This window comes from Solanum pennellii, chromosome 6 (genome assembly GCF_001406875.1).
Source record: "Solanum pennellii chromosome 6, SPENNV200".
Taxonomy (NCBI): Eukaryota; Viridiplantae; Streptophyta; class Magnoliopsida; order Solanales; family Solanaceae; genus Solanum; species Solanum pennellii.
The window spans coordinates 10140191-10148046 of NC_028642.1; the positions used below are offsets into that span (position 1 = coordinate 10140191).

The 7856-nt window shown below is 33.8% G+C and overlaps 1 long non-coding RNA gene across 1 annotated transcript; it reads right to left on the reverse strand.

Annotated features, from left to right (window-relative positions):
• Positions 1-1616: 1616 nt before the first annotated feature.
• Positions 1617-6630, reverse strand: LOC107021909. The gene is made up of 2 exons (XR_001457104.2): positions 6420-6630; positions 1617-1844 (listed from the first exon to the last, which is right to left on the reverse strand). It is a non-coding gene; the product is annotated as an uncharacterized LOC107021909 (long non-coding RNA).
• Between the last annotated feature and the right edge of the window lie 1226 nt (positions 6631-7856).

Sequence of the window (7856 nt, forward strand, 5' to 3'; positions counted from 1 at the left end):
ACTGTGAAAAGGGTTCATCTAAAAAGTATGAACTTTTTCTACCCATGGTGGCTACATGGTTTATAGGGGCTGTGAGTTATCTGAGCTCTCCCCCATATCGGTGCTCAATACTACTCCCGGAAAAATGTTGGCTCTTATGTTTAAAAAACATACTGATTCTTTGGTTTTTAGATTATTGCTCAAAATACTAAGCTCAAGACTATCTTGAAAATCATAGTTTCCCTGCTTGCTTCTTTTAGAAATCTATAGTTCTTTTCTAAAAACTTGCCCTAAGGCCCCTTGGAAATCAAAGTTTCCTTTGTTGTTAAATGGTAAAACATTTTACGTCTCTTTGGGAATACATAGTCCCCATGTAACTTTGAAGAAAAGAATGTCAACTTACTCTTTACTTAGCTTGAAACTTGTGTCTTAAAACAAATTTAAAATGTTTAAATAAGACTCTTGAAAACCTTTAAGAACTTTATTTAAACTTACCTCTTAGCTTTAGACTTGACTTCTTAACTTCCTTGACTTTGATCTTAACTTTCCTTGAATTCAAGTATGAATTTAAGGTTCATGATCTCATTTTTATTGATGATTTTATGATTTTTAGATGTACATTTGAGTGTTGGAATCAATTAAGAAATGTGAATGCAATACCTGGCAACTAGTACGAAAAGATGGGTAAAGAATGGGGTCTCAAGGCGTCTTAGCTCTGAGAGGCGTGGAGCGCTAGAGCCTGACGGACAGAGTTTGTCCTGAAGGGCTCTGGTTGGCGCCACTACTACAAATGGGCCCTTTAACAGCAATAACATGCAGCATTACCGGCAATAATATTTGCCACTATAGCATGTACCAGCCAATGGCCTTTGGCCGGTAATGGCGGGGTCGGCTAAGGGTTTCGCGGCCATTGGGCGAAATGCTGGCAAATAGTAGCATGAATTGCCGCTAAAAGCATTAGCTTTTATGGAATTCTTTTACGGCAATTATCTTATATAGTAAAGCTAATTCCTAACGGCTAACTATGGTGTTTTAGCATCCATTCTTTTAGTCAATAACTCCACATATATAGTCGCTAACAGTTAGTAATTCTAATGGTAATTTTTAGGCATAATACATATATTGGACCCTAAACTTGGCTTCGAATTTTAACTTTGACCTCAAACTTTCATAATGCACAAACAAGCACTTTAAGTATCCAACTTTTAAATAAAAAAACACATGAATCCTACATGGCACAATACACGTAGGACACCACATAGGACAAAAAGGGACATGTAGGATGACATGTAGAACATGTGTGTTTATTTGTTCAACTTTATAACAGTTTAGGTATCTATTTGTGCACATCCAATGTTGAAGGACATAAATGTAATTTGAAGCCAAGTTAAATATCACATTTATGTATTATGCCTAATTTTTATATGGAATAAAATCACTACAATATCTCGTCAAAAAAAGTCTTAGATTTCCCTTTTAGCATCAATTTTTATGGTGGGCAAATTCAGATGAATTCTCGCTAATATTTAACATCTTTAACTTTTAGTGGCAATTGTTTGAAGGCAATGCTAAAAGATACAATTGTTTAGCCGCCATTAATAATAAGTCATCATTTTTAAAGAATACAAACAACAAAGTTTAGTAAATACTAAAAATATATTAATATTAATTGATGAACTAGAATATATGTCATAAGATCTTGACAAATAAAAGGAGGTACTAATCCAAAATATGAACGCCACAACTTATAAAATCTTATGTTGTTCCTACTGATATATTGAATAATATCTTCAAATGATTTTTGCCACTTTTCTTCTTATTGAAATCTTCGGCATGGAAAATTTGCGAACTTCATATTGTAAGTCCTGCAATAAGAAAATAAATGTGTCAAAAGATTAAAAGTATATAATATATAAAAACATCACATATAGTCTGACTAATTAGAAAATTTACAAGCAAGACGCATCCAATAACAAGAAGTCATATTCTCTCATATGGACTTAGAAGTACGTTATCTTATATTCCTATGTAAGAACTGAAAATATAAAAAGACATGGAGGAAGAAGATGCTATAGTTGAAGTTCATCAAATTGGGGCAGCAAGCCACTCATAAGAAATGTTAAATAAATGAGCAATCAGGAAATACGATAAGTGAATTGTAGTGTGCGCTGAAAAGGATTTTCAAGTTAATCAACCTATGAAAACGAATGCTGTCCAGCAACATGTCCGAGAGAATTATGAATCCAGCTGCTATAAAGAAATTGCAGAGAACATTGGTGTGAAATAGAAAAACTAAACATAGTTGTGTGTTTGTTTTCATCTTAACCATAATAATATTGATAAAATCAACAACATAGTAAAAGTTCTCGTGTATCTTATGTGATTGAAGTTCTTAAGCTCTACTTCTCTATTCTCCAAAAAATGGGGACTTAATTTAGTATTTTGGAGCTGCTCGAAAAAAATGAACAACAATGTTTATCTTTGTTATCGCTAATAATTTGCTGAAAGTTAACAAAGTATGACATGGAAAAATTAAGCCACAGCAAAGCTCAATTTTGTATATAATTTGGCAGAAACTAATGTTGAAAGTAGAGGTGCTACAGGTAGTTTTCTAATGTTCTTCAAGTAAATATTTTACTAAGGATTTCTGAAGAAGCAAAAGATTTTCTCTAAGGTATTTAAGCATCTTATACTAATGTTAAAGGAGAGTAAACTATTTTGTCCAAGAGATTTGCGAGCCTAATTTATGGGGTGTTTTCACAGAACAGAGTAATGAAACAGTAGGAATGAGATCAACCGTCATTATAGTTCTTCCTTGACCTTTAGTTGATATAGCTGGGAACAACTAATTTCTCAAAGTAGAGGATTTATTGTTCATTTTTCTAACGTCTATCAAGTAGAAATTTCGCTTAGGAATTCCGACGCAACAACTTATTTCAGAAAGTAGAGGGGCTAAAGTTCAAATATTAATATGTCAGTGATTAGAGTTCCTCAACTGTAGGTTTTCTAGTGTGTTTTCTGTAAAATTTAACAATCATCATATTCAAGACTCATAAAAACATAGTAAAATATCCCCACATCGCTTACGTGCTTGATGTCCTTAAGCTCTACTTGTCTCATCTCTGTTAGCTAAATTTAGTAATATGGAACTACTGGAGAAAACAAAAACAATAATAATCCTTGTTTTCTCTTTTAAATAACAGAAAGTCACCAAGTATGATAGGATAAAAAATTAAGCCACATTAAAGAGCCAACACTGTATAGTTCTTAATGAATGAACTTCAGGATAAGTAAAAAAATATCCCTTCCCTTTTACTGAACAATGTGGAGCTGGATTTCATGTATATTTGGGAAGCATCTAATTGCTGAAACTAGAGGTGCTATAAGTGATTTTATTAATGTTCTTCAATTAGAAAATTCACTATGGAATTCAAAGGTAGCAACAAATTTTATCAAAGGTAGCTACCCTTCTTAAACTAATGATGAAGGAAAGTAAACTAGTTTTTCCAACAGATCAGCAAGTCTAGTTGTTGAACTGCTTTACAAAGAACTGAGTAATGGAAGGTAGTCATAAGACCAACCATTATTACAATTCTTGCTCGAGCTTTAGTAGCTATATTTGTGTAAGTACTAATTGCTCGAGTATTAGCTGATGCATATAGTTGTTCAGACTTTAAGCTTTATTTAATATCTATATGTTTCAACTATACTTAGATCCAAATATATTGAGAGAACATGCTCTCCGAATTGTTTTTTTTATCTTTGAATAATGTAGCTCAACACAATATTTACTATAGTGTAAAATCTATTCATAAAATGAAAAAAATGCATATGATAAAACAGCTAAAAGAAGCTCTGAAATTGTAGAAGCTCATAACCATATATATAACATTTAAATTATCTAATAATCTGGGAAGTTAAAAGGAATTGTGGCATAATGATTTAACTGAATTACGAGTTGCAAAGATTAGCTAGAGGAAATGGTTCTGTAATACGATATTAGAAACTAAATGGTTGTTTATTGTAATATTTGACCTTAGACCATTGTAATAACAAGATGTTTGAATCGTATGTTAGGAGATTTGGGAGAATACATGCTTAGCCATATATGAAGGAGATCATATGTCCAGTATTAGAATTAATGATCAAGTCACATGGTTGATGTCTATGATTCTTGATAGTACAATACATCAAGTGGAAGGTGGTACTCCTACGCTTGATACTAAATACATTACTGGGCAGAAGCCTCACACAAACATGCTCAAGGTAAATGTGGATGGCTGTTGTACGGGTAATCCTGGTGAAGCCGCAGAAAAAGGTATTCTAAGGGACCCCAATGGTGACATGAGAATGGATTTTTATTCATATTACGGAATCTCGACTAACAATAATGTCGAGGGCAATGCCTTACTTAAAGGGTTGCAATGGTGTGTGGAACACCACTTGACAATGTAATCATTGAAACTGATTCCATGACTCTAGTCAACTTGATAAAAACTACTAGTAAAGGAATTTGGACTATCAGAAGTGGAGAAGATCATCAACCTCCTGGAGGAAGGGAACTACAATGTGAAGCATTTCTATAGGGAGGCTGACTGCGTCACGAATATTATGCCTAATGTAGGAGCAAAGGAAAAGAAAAGGATTTTTCTTCACTACTTCTACAGATTTTTTCTTCACTACTTCTACTTTGTTGCCAACACAAGCTAAAGCTGTTGTAAGGATTGACCAGAATCAACTTCCTAATCTTAGAGTTAGAAACAAGAGGAAGCAATTTAACTATAGGAATGAATAATCATCTTTCGAAATTCTTTTGTTATAGCCTTTTAGCTGTGTACATGTATTAGAAAGGGTCTTTTGCTACTTATTTTTTGTACACGGTCATACACAGTAGAGTTCTAGTATTCCTAGGAACAAGTTATACGAGGAGTACTTATTTATTCTTTCCTCTCCACATAGAGGCAAGGATAAGACTCCTTCTAATAGTATATCTCTCTTTTTAGTAGATATATACAGGTTGGGATCTGCCTAACCCCTATTTTATTTTTAAAAAATCTAAAATTTTATCCGGAATGAGTTTTATCTATGTCTATAGACTGATGAAGCAAGTTGTGTTAGGTATTTCAAGCCACGAAATTTTTGCGGATAGGTGTCTAGATAGTCTGAAGATCCCTATTTTACAGATCAATTGAACTTATGCTCACCAATATTCATATAACACAAAAAAATGCAACTACCAACTAAGATTTGAAAAAAAAATTGTTATTGCCTGATTAATCTTTAGGTTGATACTAGGCTTGACTGAATAGTCAATCAATAAAAACTTGTTACCATCTTATTAATAAGAATTGCAACTCACTTAGTGTCATTCTTAATTTACAAGTTTATCCAGCTATACGTCAAAGAGAGTGAACTCACAATTTTTTCCAACAATATATCAAAAGAAATTTAAAGTTCAAAGTTCAGAAAGATACGCAATTAGCATAGGCATGGAACAATAGTAATAGAACTAGCCATCGTTACAACTCTTGCTTAACCTTTAGTGGACGCAACTAGATTGAAGCGGATTTATAGAGTTTTGATTTTTGCCAAGTTTTATATTAAAATTACCATCGTCACAACTATTTTTCTAGCTGCTCTGTACTCCTAACAAACCGGCAAGGGTGGATGTAGTTAGCAAGCTGTTGTTCGGCACTTTATATAATTTACTATTCTTCATACTGGAATAGAAACACAAGTGACAAGTGTATGAGAGTTTACATTATATTATTCTCATCCTCTATCAAAAGAAATAAATTCAACACTCAATGATGCAGCACGAGTTGCAACAACAATTTACTTGTACAAATTCACATATTCACAATGGTACTTTTGAGTGATCATGATACATGTAAATTTATATTATACAACAGTATCTCTGGGATAAGTTAAATCTCTTTTTATTTTGTACAAACAATATATTTTTTCCAGTTACCAAGATTTCTTAATAGTGTCAATCATTAATATACTCAGCTGGAGTCTTGATTTGTTGAAGCAGTAAATAACATTAAGTTTGTTGCTCTTCAGCAACACAATATGATATTGTTTGTTTTGAATCTAGTCGACACAATTTTTCCTTTATATTTTTGTAATATTCAGAGGTTTCATTAAAGTTAAGCTGGTCATCCATGTACCATCACATTTTTGTTTCCTCCGTTCATAAAATAATAGGGAAATAACAGGAATCGATTCAATAAATTGCAACCAATTAAATAATAATCAGAGATCACAAACACGGCCTAATAAACACATACTAATGAACAACGATTACTAGATTACTGCAAAAACAGAAACATAAATGAAATGATACATAGAAGATTATAATCTATATACCTATAGAGAAAGAAAAAGAGGAGAACATTAACACACAAAAAATTTTTGGAGAGTAGCGATCTGCTTACCTGAATAGTCATGGACGTTGTTGAAACTTGCTTGATATCGCTGCTTCGATGGAATAAGTCCTCGAGTTCTAGGTTACTAGTGTTTTTCTTATGCAGATGGGACTTGGAGAGGGTTTTATGTTCAAAAGGTGGGAATTTTCCTTATAAAAAGGGGAAAATAGTTTTGGCAGAAGCGTGGGTTTTCATTATTAGAAGGGGAAAAGGTTGGAAAAGTGGGACTTTTAATTTTGGCAAAAGCAATTTAAAGATTTTCCGTCCAATCTGTTTAATTTTTACTAGAAATGTACTTTATTGTTGGCCATCATACATTAACCGTTGATATTTACTTTTGTATGAATATATCAGCGGCAATTAGATTAGTGCCCCAAACAAATTGTCGCTAAATTTTATTTTTGTAGTAGTGCGCGGCGCGCCAGAGCCTGACGGACGGAGACTGTCCTAGGGGATCTGGTTGGCGCGGGGCCCAGGGTCTATCAGACGGGCGTTTCGGTAAGGTCAAAACTGGAGCAGTACTCAACCTCTTTTTCAACTCCTAGAAGGTTTATCACATGCTTCTTAACTGTTTTCTGAGTCATCTTGGTCAACAGAGACGAAATCGATGAAAACCCTTCAACATACCTTCTATGGTAGCCATCCAAACCTAAGAAACTCCTAATATAAGTTGGAGACGTGGTTCTAGGCCAACTCTGGACTGCATTTATCTTTTGGGTGTCCACTCTAATTCCATCACCGAAAACTATGTAGCCCAAGAATGCCACTGGCTTAAGCAAAAACTCACACTTGAAGAACTTGACATATAACTCCTTATCTTTCAAAGTCTGAAAAACTATCATGAGGTGACTAGCATGATCTTCTTCATTCCTTGAATAGGTTAATATCGCATCAATGAAGATGATAACAAACACATCTAAATAGGGTTTGAAGACTCTAATCATGAGATCCATGAATGCGGCAGGCACATTGGTCAAACCAAATGACATGACCAGAAACTCACAATGCCCATATATGGATCTAAAAGTTGTCTTTGGAATATCACATTCCCTAACTTTCAACTTATTGTAGCCTGATCTGAAATCAATTTTCAAGAAGCAGGACGCACCCTTGTCACGACCGAAGTCTAGACCCCAAACAAGACCGGCGTCGTTGACCTCTCAGAGGTCGTAGACAAGCCTACTTACATCATTCTTACTTTGTCTTGGTTAATTTTAGCGGAAATTTGAAACTTTTTGTTTTTTAACATACATACAAATCATTCTATTAGGTTCATAATTTTTCACAATCAACTATCTAACATTAGCATCATCAAGTGAAAGAAATAGTTTAAGATAACATTAAATGTATACTTGCAAAAATGGCACCAATACAATATCTGAATAAAAGCGGAAAGAAACGCTAGTGGAACATACTCCACTAGCTCAATCCTATGACTAAGCTAGA